Source organism: Bufo gargarizans, chromosome 2 (genome assembly GCF_014858855.1).
Source record: "Bufo gargarizans isolate SCDJY-AF-19 chromosome 2, ASM1485885v1, whole genome shotgun sequence".
Taxonomy (NCBI): domain Eukaryota; kingdom Metazoa; phylum Chordata; class Amphibia; order Anura; family Bufonidae; genus Bufo; species Bufo gargarizans.
Window position 1 is genome coordinate 235,301,363 of NC_058081.1, and position 18,418 is coordinate 235,319,780.

Sequence of the window (18,418 nt, forward strand, 5' to 3'; positions counted from 1 at the left end):
AGCAGGTGACCTCCTACAGCGTCCCTAACCTGACCCTAACTCCTATCTGCATGGGCCGACCTTAAAGGTAGGAGGACCCATGCGCAGGAACCTAGGAGCCCTGACTTACCCTCCGTCCGGTCCCTAGCTAGGAGTCAGGGTAAGACAACTACTCCTCCTAGGCACGGAGGAGCAGTAGTCTCAATGGCCAAGCTGCTGGGAAACTAACATGAACCGCCTATGGATATGGCAGGAGGCTTAAGAGAACTTCCACACCTACCTGCCACAGACACACAGACTGGATCCCGTGCAATACAGCAAGTGTCCACACCCAAACACCAGTGGACACAGCACACACACAAACACACAGGAACCCAGATCCATAGGTGCAAAACATAACAGGGAGAACATCAAGTGGACATAACATAAACTAGAGAATCACAGATTGTTTATGACCACAGGGGTGGCTCTCACTGGCAGGTAGAATGCACAGGAGGCTGCTCCAGCAAAGCATGACTGAAGCAACTCCTGAGCCATGCCAAACACCAAGGCTATATAGGCCTAAGTGGCCACACCCACAAAGATTCACCCAGTGTCTCACACAACACAGAAAGGGAGTTAACCCTTCCACTACCAGGGAAGGGATGACAGCAACTTAAAGGGGAATACAAACAAATAAACCCCGTGCACACCAGACAAGGGAAGTGCACACCAAACACACAAGTTGCCAAGTGCAACCGCACGCACAACACAGCAAGCAGCCACGACTCGGCTCAGGCTGCAAGGCTGCCACATAAAAACTGTTGCCAGCGGCAACCACAGGTGAGGCAAAAACCAAAGCCCTCACCTGTGATTGACAACGAAACCAACACCGCTGACAACCGCATGCGGTGCAGGAGTCACGGTCATAGGCATGGCTGTGCGATAATAGGCGAAATCTCGTTGCAGCTCTGGGACTAGCCGGTTTGACGCACATCCCTTGCCTGGTGCATGTGCTGAATTTGGTGTTGCAGAAATTCATTCACAACTACCCTGACATGTCAGAGCTGCTGCATAAAGTGTGGGCCGTCTGTGCACGCTTTCGGCGTTCTCACCCTGCTGCTGCTCGCCTGTCAGCGCTGCAGCTTAACTTCGCCCTTCCCACCCACCACCTCATATGCGACGTGCCCACCTTGCACATGCTGGAGACACTGTGCGAGCAGCAGCAGGCCATAGTGGAGTTTCAGCTGCAGCACGCACGGGTGAGTCGCACTGCGGAACAGCACCACTTCACCACCAATGACTGCGCCTCCATGCAAGACCTGTGTGCCCTGTTGCGCTGTTTCGAGTACTGCACCAACATGGCCAGTGGCAATTACGCCGTTATCAGAGTTACAATACCACTTATATGTCTCCTTGAGAAAACACTTAGGGTGATGATGGAAGAGGATGTGGCCCAGGACGAGGAGGAGGTAGAGGGGTCATCTCTAACACTTTCAGGCCAGTCTTTTAGAAGTGGCTCAGAAAGAGGATTTTTGCAACAGCAGAGGCCAGGTACAAATTTGGCCAGCCAGGGCCCACTACTGGAGTACGAGGAGGAGGAGGATGAGGAGGATAAGGAGGAGGAGGAGGATGGGGATGAAGCATGTTCACAGCGGGGTGGCATCCAACACAGCTCGGGCCCATCACTGATGCGTGGCTGGGGGGATACAGAGGATGCAGATGATATGCCTCCCACAGAGGACAGCTTGTCCTTACCTCTGGGCAGCCTGACACACACGAGCGACTACATGCTGCAGTGCCTGCGCAACGACTGCAGAGTTGCCCCACATTTTAACGTGTGCTGACTACTGGGTGGCCACCCTGCTGGATCCCCATTACAAAGACAATGTGCTGTCCTTAATTCCCTCACTGGAGCGTGATCGGAAGATGCGCCACTACAGCGCACGCTGGTAGACGCGCTCCTAAGAGCATTCCCGACTGACACCGGGGACAAGTGGAAGCACAAGATGAAGGCAGGGGAGGAGGAAGAGGTCGCCAACGCAGCTGTGTCAGCGCCAGCACCTCAGAAGGCAGGGTTAGCATGGCCAACATGTGGAAAAGCTTTGTCACCTCGCCGCAACAACCGGGCCCAACTGCTGATATGGAGCATGTTAGCAGGAGGCAGCATTTGAACAACATGGTGGAACAGTACCTGTGCACATGCCTACACGTACTGACTGATGGTTCTGCCCCCATTCAACTTCTGGGTCTCCAAATTGTCCACATGGCCAGAGCTTGTCCTGTATGCCTTGGAGGTGCTGGCCTGCCCTGCAGCCAGTGTACTCTCTAAACGTGTATTTAGCACGGCAGGACACATAATGCCTCCATGCTGCTGTCAGTGATGTGGTGCAAGCCTCTTCTGGCCTGTTTCCTGGGTTGTACACTGCCTGGCTCAGCAGCTGCTATGATGATTACATCCTCACAAAGTGTTGGCCTCTGATATGCTTCAGGCCTATTGAAAGGCAGGGCAGGGAGACATCACTCCTATGCCCTGTTGCAACATCTCCTGGGGATGGTGATAAATAATTGGTGGTGCGCTACTGGCAAGGGGTCCAGTCGCAATTGTAAACTATAGCTACACCCCTGTTCCCACTACAACAGATACAATATTAAATGGTGTCATTAGAACTACAACTTATTCTGCAAAATCAAGCCCTCATACGGCTATGTGAATAGAAAAATAAAATAAAAGTTATGGCTTCCAGAAAGGCTGGAAGTTAATATCTTTATTTTTTTTTTTTCCAAAATAGGAACAATATAAAACAAATGTCAGATCACAGAGAATAAACACATATGACAATACATTTAAAACAATGTGTCACTTCCATGCTATAACAGCATACATGTATACAAGAGCATCTATATCCAAAGTTACCCTTGCTTAATATCAATTCTCTGACACATATATCAAAGCTCAGAAGCCCTAACCCCAAGGCACCGGATACCCGCCCCCCCCCTTATCATCCCCCCACCCATCCTACCTGGCCTGGTACGGCCGCCCCTCTCTTAGGTATTTCTCAAAACTTCTATGATATCAGATCCATTTAGTGTGGACCGGGCTGATAATATTTATTGTCTAAGGATGTAGGGCAGATTTATTTGTTTATATTTAGAACATAGCCACAGCTGGTGGGAGGTCATCAGTTCCAGTCAGAATATTTCTTCTGCTCGCCATTTACGCTCTCTGTACACCCATTTCTGTGGCATAACTCAGGCTGGAAGTTAAAAATATATATATATTAAATCACTTAGTCTGGAGGCATTAAGTAAAGTTAGAGGGCACATTAGCAGCAATAAAGATACCATATTGTTATTCTTGGTAACAACTGCGGAAGCTTTTCCACTATGGCTATATAATAGCAGTGGGTAAAATGATACAAAATGTAAAGTGTTAGGATCTGCCATTGATGGCTGTCTTAAAGACATACCTTTATCTTTAATATAATCTGTATGGGAAACAGGACTACAAAAAGAAGCATACAAAAACACCAACATTTTTGAACATATCTGTGAGAAATCTGAAAACCCAAAATGAAGAAAAGGCAGATGGGCAAATAAAAATGCAGGATAGGCACTACCCTTTTTTATGTAGTGACTAGTGTTGAGCGAATGAAGCATCCGAAGTGGAATTCAATCCAAAGTTTAGAAAAAAAGTTGTTTTGCCATTTCCTTGGACTTCGTGGTAAAGAATGAATTTTTCTTAAAATAGTGGTTGAAAAAAATAAAATAAAATACTCACCTCAACCACTTGATCGCGGAGAGGCCGTCCGCTCTCATCTTGATTGAAGTAAACCCACCAAAGGCCCAGCAGCGAGCATGAAGATGTTACTATGTTATCACACTGGCCGCGCGCGGTGATGTCATCACTGATGACGTCACCGCACATGGCCAGCACGATCACATGGTGACGTCTTCATGCTTGCCACAGGTCATTTTTTACATAGTAATTCCTTACAAATCAAATTTCTTGATGAAGTTCAACAAAGCTGCTTAATCTAATTTTTCAAAATTTTTCACTTCGCTCATCTCCAGTAGTGACAAAATACAGAGGTTATTGATGAATGTAAATATATTGGTTTTAAATACATGTTTCAAGGTATAAACCCCCTTCATAAGATATGCAGTACCCAAGTGGAAAGGGATATCTGCAATTGTTTGGTAATGTACTATACTGTAATGCTATCTTATTCACTGCTATGTAATGCAACACACCCATTATGCTTAAGCATGAGACAGCATTATCCCGGCCCAGCCCACTCTGGAGCTTAGGGTGTGGGCCTCCCCTCCAGTTCCAGCAGATTCTAGTTGTGTACTCCATTAGTAGAGATAAGCAAAGTTTTGAAAAATTTGATTCGGCAGCTTCGCCGAAGTTTGACAAGAAATTCAATTTGTTGAGAATTAATTAGTTACGAATAGCTATGTTTAATCAGTGGGATCATTTTTAGCAGCCACTTAGACAGTAGCGCACCTGTCTAACGGCCATTAAAAATGTTAATACACTAGTGTAGTGTTGAGTAGGGTAGAGCGAACTTTACGAACTTTACGATTTTTTGATCCCTGGACCCGAAACCCGAATATTTCAGTAAAAGTTTGGATTTGAGTTCGGTGTTCGGCGATTTAAAGGTGCGTGTTGAAAAGCTGCAGGGCAGCCAATCAAAAAGTATAATCAGTAAAAACAACTGGGACATTGTGGGTGAAATAGTGGTTGAAAAAAATAAAATAAAATACTCACCTCAACCACTTGATCGCGGAGAGGCCGTCCGCTCTCATCTTGATTGAAGTAAACCCACCAAAGGCCCAGCAGCGAGCATGAAGATGTTACTATGTTATCACACTGGCCGCGCGCGGTGATGTCATCACTGATGACGTCACCGCACATGGCCAGCACGATCACATGGTGACGTCTTCATGCTTGCCACAGGTCATTTTTTACATAGTAATTCCTTACAAATCAAATTTCTTGATGAAGTTCAACAAAGCTGCTTAATCTAATTTTTCAAAATTTTTCACTTCGCTCATCTCCAGTAGTGACAAAATACAGAGGTTATTGATGAATGTAAATATATTGGTTTTAAATACATGTTTCAAGGTATAAACCCCCTTCATAAGATATGCAGTACCCAAGTGGAAAGGGATATCTGCAATTGTTTGGTAATGTACTATACTGTAATGCTATCTTATTCACTGCTATGTAATGCAACACACCCATTATGCTTAAGCATGAGACAGCATTATCCCGGCCCAGCCCACTCTGGAGCTTAGGGTGTGGGCCTCCCCTCCAGTTCCAGCAGATTCTAGTTGTGTACTCCATTAGTAGAGATAAGCAAAGTTTTGAAAAATTTGATTCGGCAGCTTCGCCGAAGTTTGACAAGAAATTCAATTTGTTGAGAATTAATTAGTTACGAATAGCTATGTTTAATCAGTGGGATCATTTTTAGCAGCCACTTAGACAGTAGCGCACCTGTCTAACGGCCATTAAAAATGTTAATACACTAGTGTAGTGTTGAGTAGGGTAGAGCGAACTTTACGAACTTTACGATTTTTTGATCCCTGGACCCGAAACCCGAATATTTCAGTAAAAGTTTGGATTTGAGTTCGGTGTTCGGCGATTTAAAGGTGCGTGTTGAAAAGCTGCAGGGCAGCCAATCAAAAAGTATAATCAGTAAAAACAACTGGGACATTGTGGGTGAAATAGTGGTTGAAAAAAATAAAATAAAATACTCACCTCAACCACTTGATCGCGGAGAGGCCGTCCGCTCTCATCTTGATTGAAGTAAACCCACCAAAGGCCCAGCAGCGAGCATGAAGATGTTACTATGTTATCACACTGGCCGCGCGCGGTGATGTCATCACTGATGACGTCACCGCACATGGCCAGCACGATCACATGGTGACGTCTTCATGCTTGCCACAGGTCATTTTTTACATAGTAATTCCTTACAAATCAAATTTCTTGATGAAGTTCAACAAAGCTGCTTAATCTAATTTTTCAAAATTTTTCACTTCGCTCATCTCCAGTAGTGACAAAATACAGAGGTTATTGATGAATGTAAATATATTGGTTTTAAATACATGTTTCAAGGTATAAACCCCCTTCATAAGATATGCAGTACCCAAGTGGAAAGGGATATCTGCAATTGTTTGGTAATGTACTATACTGTAATGCTATCTTATTCACTGCTATGTAATGCAACACACCCATTATGCTTAAGCATGAGACAGCATTATCCCGGCCCAGCCCACTCTGGAGCTTAGGGTGTGGGCCTCCCCTCCAGTTCCAGCAGATTCTAGTTGTGTACTCCATTAGTAGAGATAAGCAAAGTTTTGAAAAATTTGATTCGGCAGCTTCGCCGAAGTTTGACAAGAAATTCAATTTGTTGAGAATTAATTAGTTACGAATAGCTATGTTTAATCAGTGGGATCATTTTTAGCAGCCACTTAGACAGTAGCGCACCTGTCTAACGGCCATTAAAAATGTTAATACACTAGTGTAGTGTTGAGTAGGGTTGAGCGAACTTTACGAACTTTACGATTTTTTGATCCCTGGACCCGAAACCCGAATATTTCAGTAAAAGTTTGGATTTGAGTTCGGTGTTCGGCGATTTAAAGGTGCGTGTTGAAAAGCTGCAGGGCAGCCAATCAAAAAGTATAATCAGTAAAAACAACTGGGACATTGTGGGTGAAAAAAAACATTATTTTTTTACTATAAAGTACCTTTTCGGCCTGCACTGCATTTGTGATAGTGAAATATAATCAGTAAATCCATCTGTTTCACTGTGGGTGAAAAAAAATCATCTTTTTTTTTTTTTCCATAAAGTACCTTTGCGGCCTGCACTGCGAATCTAATAGTAAAATATAAACAGTAAATCCATCTGTTTCACTGTGGGTGAAAAAATCATCATATTTTTCTCATAAAGTACCTTTGCGGCCTGCACTGCAAATCTAATAGTGAAATATAATCAGTAAATCCATCTGTTTCACTGTGGGTGAAAAAATCATCATATTTTTCTCATAAAGTACCTTTGCGGCCTGCACTGCAAATCTAATAGTGAAATATAATCAATAAATACAACTGGGACATTGTGGGTAAAAAAAAAAAAAAAAAACTTTTTTGCGGCCATAAAGTACCTTTGCGGCATGCACTGCAAATCTGATAGTGAAATAAAATCAGTTTTTCACTGTAGGTGAAAAAATCTTTTTTTTTTTTGTTGCCAGAAAGTACCTTTGTGGCCTGCAGTGCAAATCTGATAGTGAAATACAATCAGTAAATCCATCTGTTTCACTGTGGGTGAAAAAATCATCATATTTTTCTCATAAAGTACCTTTGCGGCCTGCACTGCAAATCTAATAGTGAAATATAATCAATAAATACAACTGGGACATTGTAGGTAAAAAAAAACAAAAAACTTTTTTGGGGCCATAAAGTACCTTTGCGGCATGCACTGCAAATCTGATAGTGAAATAAAATCAGTTTTTCACTGTAGGTGAAAAAATCTTATTTTTTTTTGTTGCCAGAAAGTACCTTTGTGGCCTGCAGTGCAAATCTGATAGTGAAATACAATCAGTAAATCCATCTGTTTCACTGTGGGTGAAAAAAATCATCTTTTTTTTCCCCATAAAGTACCTTTGTGGCATGCACTGCAAATCTGGTAGTGAAATATAATCAGTGAATACAACTGGGACATTGTGGGTCAATAAAGTACCTGCACTGCAAATCTGATCATGAAATAAAATCAGTAAATCCATCTGTTTCACTGTGGGTGGAAAAAAAAATCATATATTTTTTTTCCATAAAGTACCTTTGCGGCCTGCACTGCGAATCTAATAGTAAAATATAAACAGTAAATCCATCTGTTTCACTGTGGGTGAAAAAATCATCATATTTTTCTCATAAAGTACCTTTGCGGCCTGCACTGCAAATCTAATAGTGAAATATAATCAGTAAATCCATCTGTTTCACTGTGGGTGAAAAAATCATCATATTTTTCTCATAAAGTACCTTTGCGGCCTGCACTGCAAATCTAATAGTGAAATATAATCAATAAATACAACTGGGACATTGTGGGTAAAAAAAAAAAAAAAAACTTTTTTGGGGCCATAAAGTACCTTTGCGGCATGCACTGCAAATCTGATAGTGAAATAAAATCAGTTTTTCACTGTAGGTGAAAAAATCTTTTTTTTTTTTGTTGCCAGAAAGTACCTTTGTGGCCTGCAGTGCAAATCTGATAGTGAAATACAATCAGTAAATCCATCTGTTTCACTGTGGGTGAAAAAATCATCATATTTTTCTCATAAAGTACCTTTGCGGCCTGCACTGCAAATCTAATAGTGAAATATAATCAATAAATACAACTGGGACATTGTAGGTAAAAAAAACAAAAAACTTTTTTGGGGCCATAAAGTACCTTTGCGGCATGCACTGCAAATCTGATAGTGAAATAAAATCAGTTTTTCACTGTAGGTGAAAAAATCTTATTTTTTTTTGTTGCCAGAAAGTACCTTTGTGGCCTGCAGTGCAAATCTGATAGTGAAATACAATCAGTAAATCCATCTGTTTCACTGTGGGTGAAAAAAATCATCTTTTTTTTCCCCATAAAGTACCTTTGTGGCATGCACTGCAAATCTGGTAGTGAAATATAATCAGTGAATACAACTGGGACATTGTGGGTCAATAAAGTACCTGCACTGCAAATCTGATCATGAAATAAAATCAGTAAATCCATCTGTTTCACTGTGGGTGGAAAAAAAAATCATATATTTTTTTTCCATAAAGTACCTTTGCGGCCTGCGCTGCATTTCTGACAGTCCAATAAAACCAGTCAATACTGCTGTTACATTGTTGGTTGACAAATTCAGAATTTTTGTGACCGTGAAGTAATTGTATTAAATTTCCTTGTCACACTGTTGTGTGACCTCAAGAAATGTTTTCTCTTTATGACACCGGCACAGCCTTACTCTCAGTGAACTTAATGGTTGACTATTGGCGGTTACATTGTCGCCTGACATAAACCATCTGTTAGTTTGGTGGGTGAACACAAAGAATGAGGAGAGCGTCAAATAAGGGACGTGGCCCTGGTGGTGGTGCTGCTGGTGTTGGTGGAGCTCCTGTTGCAGGGAGAGGACGTGGTCGATCTGTGCCAGCTACACGCACAAGTGAAACACCTTACTCAGGTGCGAGTAGGCGACAGAACCTTCAGCGTTATTTGGTAGGCCCGAATGCCGCTCTACAAATGGTGAGGCCAGAACAGGTACAGGTGATAGTAGATTTAGTGGCTGACAGTGCTCCAGTTCCTTCACATTGTTTCCCACCCAGTCCCCTGCTGAAAGATTAGAGTTGGCACCTGCAGCCCATGGCCATCAGTCTTTCACCTCACCCGCTTTAAAATCAGCCAAGCAGTCTGAGCCCCAAGTCATGCAGCAGTCTCTTCTGCATTTTGATGACTCTGCTAGCAGGGTTTTCCAGGGCCATCCACATAGCCCTGCCCCAGAAGTGGAAGGCATTGAGTGCACTGATGCCCAACCACTTATGTTTCAGGATGAGGACATGGGAAGACCACCACAGCACTAGAGTTGAGCGAACACCTGGATGTTCGGGTTCGAGAAGTTCGGCCGAACTTCCCGAAAATGTTCGGGTTCGGGATCCGAACCCGATCCGAACTTCGTCCCGAACCCGAACCCCATTGAAGTCAATGGGGACCCGAACTTTTCGGCACTAAAAAGGCTGTAAAACAGCCCAGGAAAGGGCTAGAGGGCTGCAAAAGGCAGCAACATGTAGGTAAATCCCCTGCAAACAAATGTGGATAGGGAAATGAATTAAAATAAAAATTAAATAAATAAAAATTAACCAAAATCAATTGTAGAGAGGTCCCATAGCAGAGAATCTGGCTTCCCGTCACCCACCACTGGAACAGTCCATTCTCAGATATTTAGGCCCCGGCACCCAGGCAGAGGAGAGAGGTCCTGTAACAGAGAATCTGGCTTCATGTCAGCAGAGAATTAGTCTGCATGTCATAGCAGAGAATGAGGCTTCACGTCAGCCACCACTGCAACAGTCCATTGGCATATATTTAGGCCCAGCACCCAGGCAGAGGAGAGAGGTCCCGTAACAGAGGATCTGGCTTCATGTCAGCAGAGAATTAGTCTTCATGTCATAGCAGAGAATCAGGCTTCACGTCAGCCACCACTATAAGAGTCCATTTTCATAAGTTTAGGCCCAGCACCCAGGCAGAGGAGAGAGGTCCCGTAACAGACAATCTGGCTTCATGTCAGCAGAGAATTAGTCTGCATGTCATAGCAAAGAATGAGGCTTCACGTCAGCCACCACTGCAACAGTCCATTGGCATATATTTAGGCCCAGCACCCAGGCAGAGGAGAGAGGTCCCGTAACAGACAATCTGGCTTCATGTCAGCAGAGAATTAGTCTGCATGTCATAGCAGAGAATCAGGCTTCACGTCAGCCACCACTGCAACAGTCCATTGGCATATATTTAGGCCCAGCACCCAGGCAGAGGAGAGAGGTCCCGTAACAGACAATCTGGCTTCATGTCAGCAGAGAATCAGTCTGCATGTCATAGCAGAGAATCAGGCTTCACGTCAGCCACCACTGCAACAGTCCATTGTCATAAATTTAGGCCCAGCACCCAGGCAGAGGAGAGAGGTCCCGTAACAGACAATCTGGCTTCATGTCAGCAGAGAATCAGTCTGCATGTCATAGCAGAGAATGAGGCTTCACGTCACCCACCACTGCAACAGTCCATTGTCATAAATTTAGGCCCAGCACCCAGGCAGAGGAGAGAGGTCCCGTAACAGACAATCTGGCTTCATGTCAGCAGAGAATTAGTCTGCATGTCATAGCAGAGAATGAGGCTTCACGTCAGCCACCACTGCAACAGTCCATTGGCATATATTTAGGCCCAGCACCCAGGCAGAGGAGAGAGGTCCCGTAACAGACAATCTGGCTTCATGTCAGCAGAGAATTAGTCTGCATGTCATAGCAGAGAATGAGGCTTCACGTCAGCCACCACTGCAACAGTCCATTGGCATATATTTAGGCCCAGCACCCAGGCAGAGGAGAGAGGTCCCATAACAGAGGATCTGGCTTCATGTCAGCAGAGAATCAGTCTTCATGTCATAGCAGAGAATCAGGCTTCACGTCAGCCACCACTGTAAGAGTCCATTTTCATAAGTTTAGGCCCAGCACCCAGGCAGAGGAGAGAGGTCCCGTAACAGACAATCTGGCTTCATGTCAGCAGAGAATTAGTCTGCATGTCATAGCAGAGAATGAGGCTTCACGTCAGCCACCACTGCAACAGTCCATTGGCATATATTTAGGCCCAGCACCCAGGCAGAGGAGAGAGGTCCCGTAACAGAGGATCTGGCTTCATGTCAGCAGAGAATCAGTCTTCATGTCATAGCAGAGAATCAGGCTTCACGTCAGCCACCACCGTAAGAGTCCATTTTCATAAGTTTAGGCCCAGCACCCAGGCAGAGGAGAGAGGTCCCGTAACAGACAATCTGGCTTCATGTCAGCAGAGAATTAGTCTGCATGACATAGCAGAGAATGAGGCTTCACGTCAGCCACCACTGCAACAGTCCATTGGCATATATTTAGGCCCAGCACCCAGGCAGAGGAGAGAGGTCCTGTAACAGACAATCTGGCTTCATGTCAGCAGAGAATCAGTCTTCATGTCATAGCAGAGAATCAGGCTTCACGTCAGCCACCACTGCAACAGTCCATTGGCATATATTTAGGCCCAGCACCCAGGCAGAGGAGAGAGGTCCCGTAACAGACAATCTGGCTTCATGTCAGCAGAGAATCAGTCTTCATATCATAGCAGAGAATCAGGCTTCACGTCACCCACCACTGTAAGAGTCCATTTTCATAAATTTAGGGCCAGCACCCAGGCAGAGGAGAGAGGTCCCGTAACACAGGATCTGGCTTCATGTCAGCAGAGAATCAGTCTGCATGTCATAGCAGAGAATCAGGCTTCACGTCACCCAACATTGGAACAGTCCATTGGCATATATTTAGGCCCCGGCACCCAGACAGAGGAGAGGTTCATTCAACTTTGGGTAGCCTCGCAATATAATGGTAAAATGAAAATAAAAATAGGATTGAATGAGGAAGTGCCCTGGAGTCCAATAATATATGGTTAAGGGGAGGTAGTTAATGTCTAATCTGGACAAGGGACGGACAGATCCTGTGGGATCCATGCCTGGTTCATTTTTATGAACGTCAGCTTGTCCACATTGGCTGTAGACAGGCGGCTGCGTTTGTCTGTAATGACGCCCCCTGCCGTGCTGAATACACGTTCAGACAAAACGCTGGCCGCCGGGCAGGCCAGCACCTCCAAGGCATAAAAGGCTAGCTCTGGCCACGTGGACAATTTAGAGACCCAGAAGTTGAATGGGGCCGAACCATCAGTCAGTACGTGGAGGGGTGTGCACATGTACTGTTCCACCATGTTAGTGAAATGTTGCCTCCTGCTAACACGTTGCGTATCAGGTGGTGGTGCAGTTAGCTGTGGCGTGTTGACAAAAGTTTTCCACATCTCTGCCATGCTAACCCTGCCCTCAGAGGAGCTGGCCGTGACACAGCTGCCTTGGCGACCTCTTGCTCCTCCTCTGCCTTGGCCTTGGGCTTCCACTTGTTCCCCTGTGACATTTGGGAATGCTCTCAGTAGCGCGTCTACCAACGTGCGCTTGTACTCGCGCATCTTCCTATCACGCTCCAGTGCAGGAAGTAAGGTGGGCACATTGTCTTTGTAGCGTGGATCCAGCAGGGTGGCAACCCAGTAGTCCGCACAGGTTAAAATGTGGGCAACTCTGCTGTCGTTGCGCAGGCACTGCAGCATGTAGTCGCTCATGTGTGCCAGGCTGCCCAGGGGTAAGGACAAGCTGTCCTCTGTGGGAGGCGTATCGTCATCGTCCTGCCTTTCCCACCAGCCACGCACCAGTGATGGACCCGAGCTGCGTTGGGTGCCACCCCGCTGTGACCATGCTTCATCCTCATCCTCCTCCACCTCCTCCTCATCCTCCTCATCCTCGTCCTCCTCGTCCTCCAGTAGTGGGCCCTGGCTGGCCACATTTGTACCTGGCCTCTGCTGTTGCCAAAAACCTCCCTCTGAGTCACTTCGAAGAGACTGGCCTGAAAGTGCTAAAAATGACCCCTCTTCCTCCTCCTCCTCCTCCTGGGCCACCTCCTCTTCCATCATCGCCCTAAGTGTTTTCTCAAGGAGACATAGAAGTGGTATTGTAACGCTGATAACGGCGTCATCGCCACTGGCCATGTTGGTGGAGTACTCGAAACAGCGCAACAGGGCACACAGGTCTCGCATGGAGGCCCAGTCATTGGTGGTGAAGTGGTGCTGTTATGTAGTGCGACTGACCCGTGCGTGCTGCAGCTGAAACTCCACTATGGCCTGCTGCTGCTCGCACAGTCTGTCCAGCATGTGCAAGGTGGAGTTCCACCTGGTGGGCACGTCGCATATGAGGCGGTGAGCGGGAAGGCCGAAGTTACGCTGTAGCGCAGACAGGCGAGCAGCAGCAGGATGTGAACGCCGGAAGCGCGAACAGATGGCCCGCACTTTATGCAGCAGCTCTGACATGTCGGGGTAGTTGTGTATGAACTTCTGCACCACCAAATTCAGCACATGCGCCAAGCAAGGGATGTGCGTCAAATTGGCTAGTCCCAGAGCTGCAACGAGATTTCGCCCATTATCACACACCACCAGGCCGGGCTTGAGGCTCACCGGCAGCAACCACTCGTCGGTCTGTTGTTCTATACCCCGCCACAACTCCTGTGCGGTGTGGGGCCTGTCCCCCAAACATATGAGTTTCAGAATGGCCTGCTGACGTTTACCCCGGGCTGTGCTGAAGTTGGTGGTGAAGGTGTGTGGCTGACTGGATGAGCAGGTGGAAGAAGAGGAGGAGGAAGCCGAGAAGGAGGAGGTGGCAACAGGAGGCAAAGAATGTTGCCTTGCGATCCTTGGCGGCGGAAGGACGTGCGCCAAACAGCTCTCCGCCTGGGGCCCAGCTGCCACTACATTTACCCAGTGTGCAGTTAGGGAGATATAGCGTCCCTGGCCGTGCTTACTGGTCCACGTATCTGTGGTTAGGTGGACCTTGCTACAGATGGCGTTGCGCAGTGCACACTTGATTTTATCGGATACTTGGTTGTGCAGGGAAGGCACGGCTCTCTTGGAGAAGTAGTGGCGGCTGGGAACAACATACTGTGGGACAGCAAGCGACATGAGCTGTTTGAAGCTGTCTGTGTCCACCAGCCTAAATGACAGCATTTCATGGGCCAGTAGTTTAGAAATGCTGGCATTCAGGGCCAGGGATCGAGGGTGGCTAGGTGGGAATTTACGCTTTCTCTCAAATGTTTGTGAGATGGAGAGCTGAACGCTGCCATGTGACATGGTTGAGACGCTTGGTGACGGAGGTGGTGGTGGTGGTGTTGGTGGTACATCCCCTGTTTGCTGGGCGGCAGGTGCCAACGTTCCTCCAGTGGCGGAGGAAGATGCCGAGGCGGCAGCAGCAGAAGAGGCCGAGGCGGCAGCAGCAGAAGAGGTAGCAGGGGGAGCCTGAGTGACTTCCTTGGTTTTAAGGTGTTTACTCCACTGCAGTTCATGCTTTGCATGCAGGTGCCTGGTCATGCAGGTTGTGCTCAGGTTCAGAACGTTAATGCCTCGCTTCAGGCTCTGATGGCACAGCGTGCAAACCACTCGGGTCTTGTCGTCAGCACATTGTTTGAAGAAGTGCCATGCCAGGGAAATCCTTGAAGCTGCCTTTGGGGTGCTCGGTCCCAGATGGCGGCGGTCAGTAGCAGGCGGAGTCTCTTGGCGGCGGGTGTTCTGCTTTTGCCCACTGCTCCCTCTTTTGCTACGCTGTTGGCTCGTTCTCACCACTGCCTCTTCCTCCGAACTGTGAAAGTCAGTGGCACGACCTTCATTCCATGTGGGGTCTAGGACCTCATCGTCCCCTGCATCGTCTTCCACCCAGTCTTGATCCCTGACCTCCTGTTCAGTCTGCACACTGCAGAAAGACGCAGCAGTTGGCACCTGTGTTTCGTCATCATCAGAGACATGCTGAGGTGGTATTCCCATGTCCTCATCATCAGGAAACATAAGTGGTTGTGCGTCAGTGCATTCTATGTCTTTCACCGCTGGGGAAGGGCTAGGTGGATGCCCTTGGGAAACCCTGCCAGCGGAGTCTTCAAACAGCATAAGAGACTGCTGCATAACTTGAGGCTGAGACAGTTTCCCTGGTATGCATGGGGGTGATGTGACAGACTGATGGGGTTGGTTTTCAGGCGCCATCTGTGCGCTTTCTGCAGAAGACTGGGTGGGAGATAATGTGAACGTGCTGGATCCACTGTCGGCCACCCAATTGACTAATGCCTGTACCTGCTCAGGCCTTACCATCCTTAGAACGGCATTGGGCCCCATCATATATCGCTGTAAATTCTGGCGGCTACTGGGACCTGAGGTAGTTGGTACACTAGGACGTGTGGATGTGGCAGAACGGCCACGTCCTCTCCCAGCACCAGAGGGTCCACTAACACCACCACGGCCATGTCCACGTCTGCGTCCCTTTCTAGATGTTTTCCTCATTGTTATGGTTCACCACAACAACAAAAATATTATTTGGCCCAATGTATTGTATTCAAATTCAGCGGGATATAAATTTGAGGCCTAGTATTTAGGCGCTGGGTGACCGGTATGGATTTACTAACAGAATTGGACTTGGAAATGCACAGTAGCGTGTGTGTGAAGTTATTCTGAATGACCCTATGTGCACCTTGAATAGCAGGCGGAGTCTCTTGGCGGCGGGTGTTCTGCTTTTGCCCACTGCTCCCTCTTTTGCTACGCTGTTGGCTCGTTCTCACCACTGCCTCTTCCTCCGAACTGTGAAAGTCAGTGGCACGACCTTCATTCCATGTGGGGTCTAGGACCTCATCGTCCCCTGCATCGTCTTCCACCCAGTCTTGATCCCTGACCTCCTGTTCAGTCTGCACACTGCAGAAAGACGCAGCAGTTGGCACCTGTGTTTCGTCATCATCAGAGACATGCTGAGGTGGTATTCCCATGTCCTCATCATCAGGAAACATAAGTGGTTGTGCGTCAGTGCATTCTATGTCTTTCACCGCTGGGGAAGGGCTAGGTGGATGCCCTTGGGAAACCCTGCCAGCGGAGTCTTCAAACAGCATAAGAGACTGCTGCATAACTTGAGGCTGAGACAGTTTCCCTGGTATGCATGGGGGTGATGTGACAGACTGATGGGGTTGGTTTTCAGGCGCCATCTGTGCGCTTTCTGCAGAAGACTGGGTGGGAGATAATGTGAACGTGCTGGATCCACTGTCGGCCACCCAATTGACTAATGCCTGTACCTGCTCAGGCCTTACCATCCTTAGAACGGCATTGGGCCCCACCATATATCGCTGTAAATTCTGGCGGCTACTGGGACCTGAGGTAGTTGGTACACTAGGACGTGTGGATGTGGCAGAACGGCCACGTCCTCTCCCAGCACCAGAGGGTCCACTAACACCACCACGGCCATGTCCACGTCTGCGTCCCTTTCTAGATGTTTTCCTCATTGTTATGGTTCACCACAACAACAAAAATATTATTTGGCCCAATGTATTGTATTCAAATTCAGCGGGATATAAATTTGAGGCCTAGTATTTAGGCGCTGGGTGACCGGTATGGATTTACTAACAGAATTGGACTTGGAAATGCACAGTAGCGTGTGTGTGAAGTTATTCTGAATGACCCTATGTGCACCTTGAATATTATATACCCTTTTAGGGATAGATTTCAAATAGCTCTGATATAGCAGGAACCACTAAATTATGAAATTGCTAAATTGGGAATTGTATTTCAACCCAGAACAAAAAATGTGCTTTGACGGACACTAAATAACTTTCCCAGCCACAACAGGACAGCGGTAACGAGAGATTTAGCGGGATATAAATTTGAGGCCTAGTATTTAGGCGCTGGGTGACCGGTATGGATATAGTGACAGAATTAGACTGGGATATGGCCAAAAAATAACCACACTATTGCTGGTTAAATGCACTTTGTGACGGGCGCAGCTTGCCCCTGATGTAGTATATGGCCAAAAAATGAACAGACTATTGCTGGTTAAATGCACTTGGTGTCACAGCTTGACGAACCACACTACTGAGGGTTAAATGCACTTGGTGACGGGCGCAGCTTGCCCCTGATGTAGTATATGGCCAAAAAATGAACAGACTATTGCTGGTTAAATGCACTTGGTGACGGGCGCAGCTTGCCCCTGATTTAGTATATGGCCAAAAAATGAACAGACTATTGCTGGTTAAATGCACTTGGTGTGATAGCTTGACCAACCACACTACTGAGGGTTAAATGCACTTGGTGACGGGCGCAGCTTGCCCCTGATGTAGTATATGGCCAAAAAATGAACAGACTATTGCTGGTTAAATGCACTTGGTGACAGGCGCAGCTTGCCCCTGATTTAGTATATGGCCAAAAAATGAACAGACTATTGCTGGTTAAATGCACTTGGTGTCACAGCTTGACGAACCACACTACTGAGGGTTAAATGCACTTGGTGACGGGCGCAGCTTGCCCCTGATGTAGTATATGGCCAAAAAATGAACAGACTATTGCTGGTTAAATGCACTTGGTAACGGGCGCAGCTTGCCCCTGATTTAGTATATGGCCAAAAAATGAACAGACTATTGCTGGTTAAATGCACTTGGTGTGATAGCTTGACCAACCACACTACTGAGGGTTAAATGCACTTGGTGACGGGCGCAGCTTGCCCCTGATGTAGTATATGGCCAAAAAATGAACAGACTATTGCTGGTTAAATGCACTTGGTGTGACAGCTTCACACTGATGTAGGCTTTAGCCAAAAAACAACCACACCATTGAGGGTTAAATGCACTTGGTGACAGGCGCAGCTTGCCCCTGATGTAGTATATGGCCAAAAAATAAACAGACTATTGCTGGTTAAATGCACTTGGTGTGACAGCTTCACCCTGATGTAGGCTTTAGCCAAAAAACAACCACACCATTGAGGGTTAAATGCACTTTGTGACAGGCGCAGCTTGCCCCTGATGTAGTATATGGCCAAAAAATAAACAGACTATTGCTGGTTAAATGCACTTGGTAATGGGCGCAGCTTGCCCCTGATTTAGTATATGGCCAAAAAATGAACAGACTATTGCTGGTTAAATGCACTTGGTGTGATAGCTTGACCAACCACACTACTGAGGGTTAAATGCACTTGGTGACGGGCGCAGCTTGCCCCTGATGTAGTATATGGCCAAAAAATGAACAGACTATTGCTGGTTAAATGCACTTGGTGTGACAGCTTCACCCTGATGTAGGCTTTAGCCAAAAAACAACCACACCATTGAGGGTTAAAT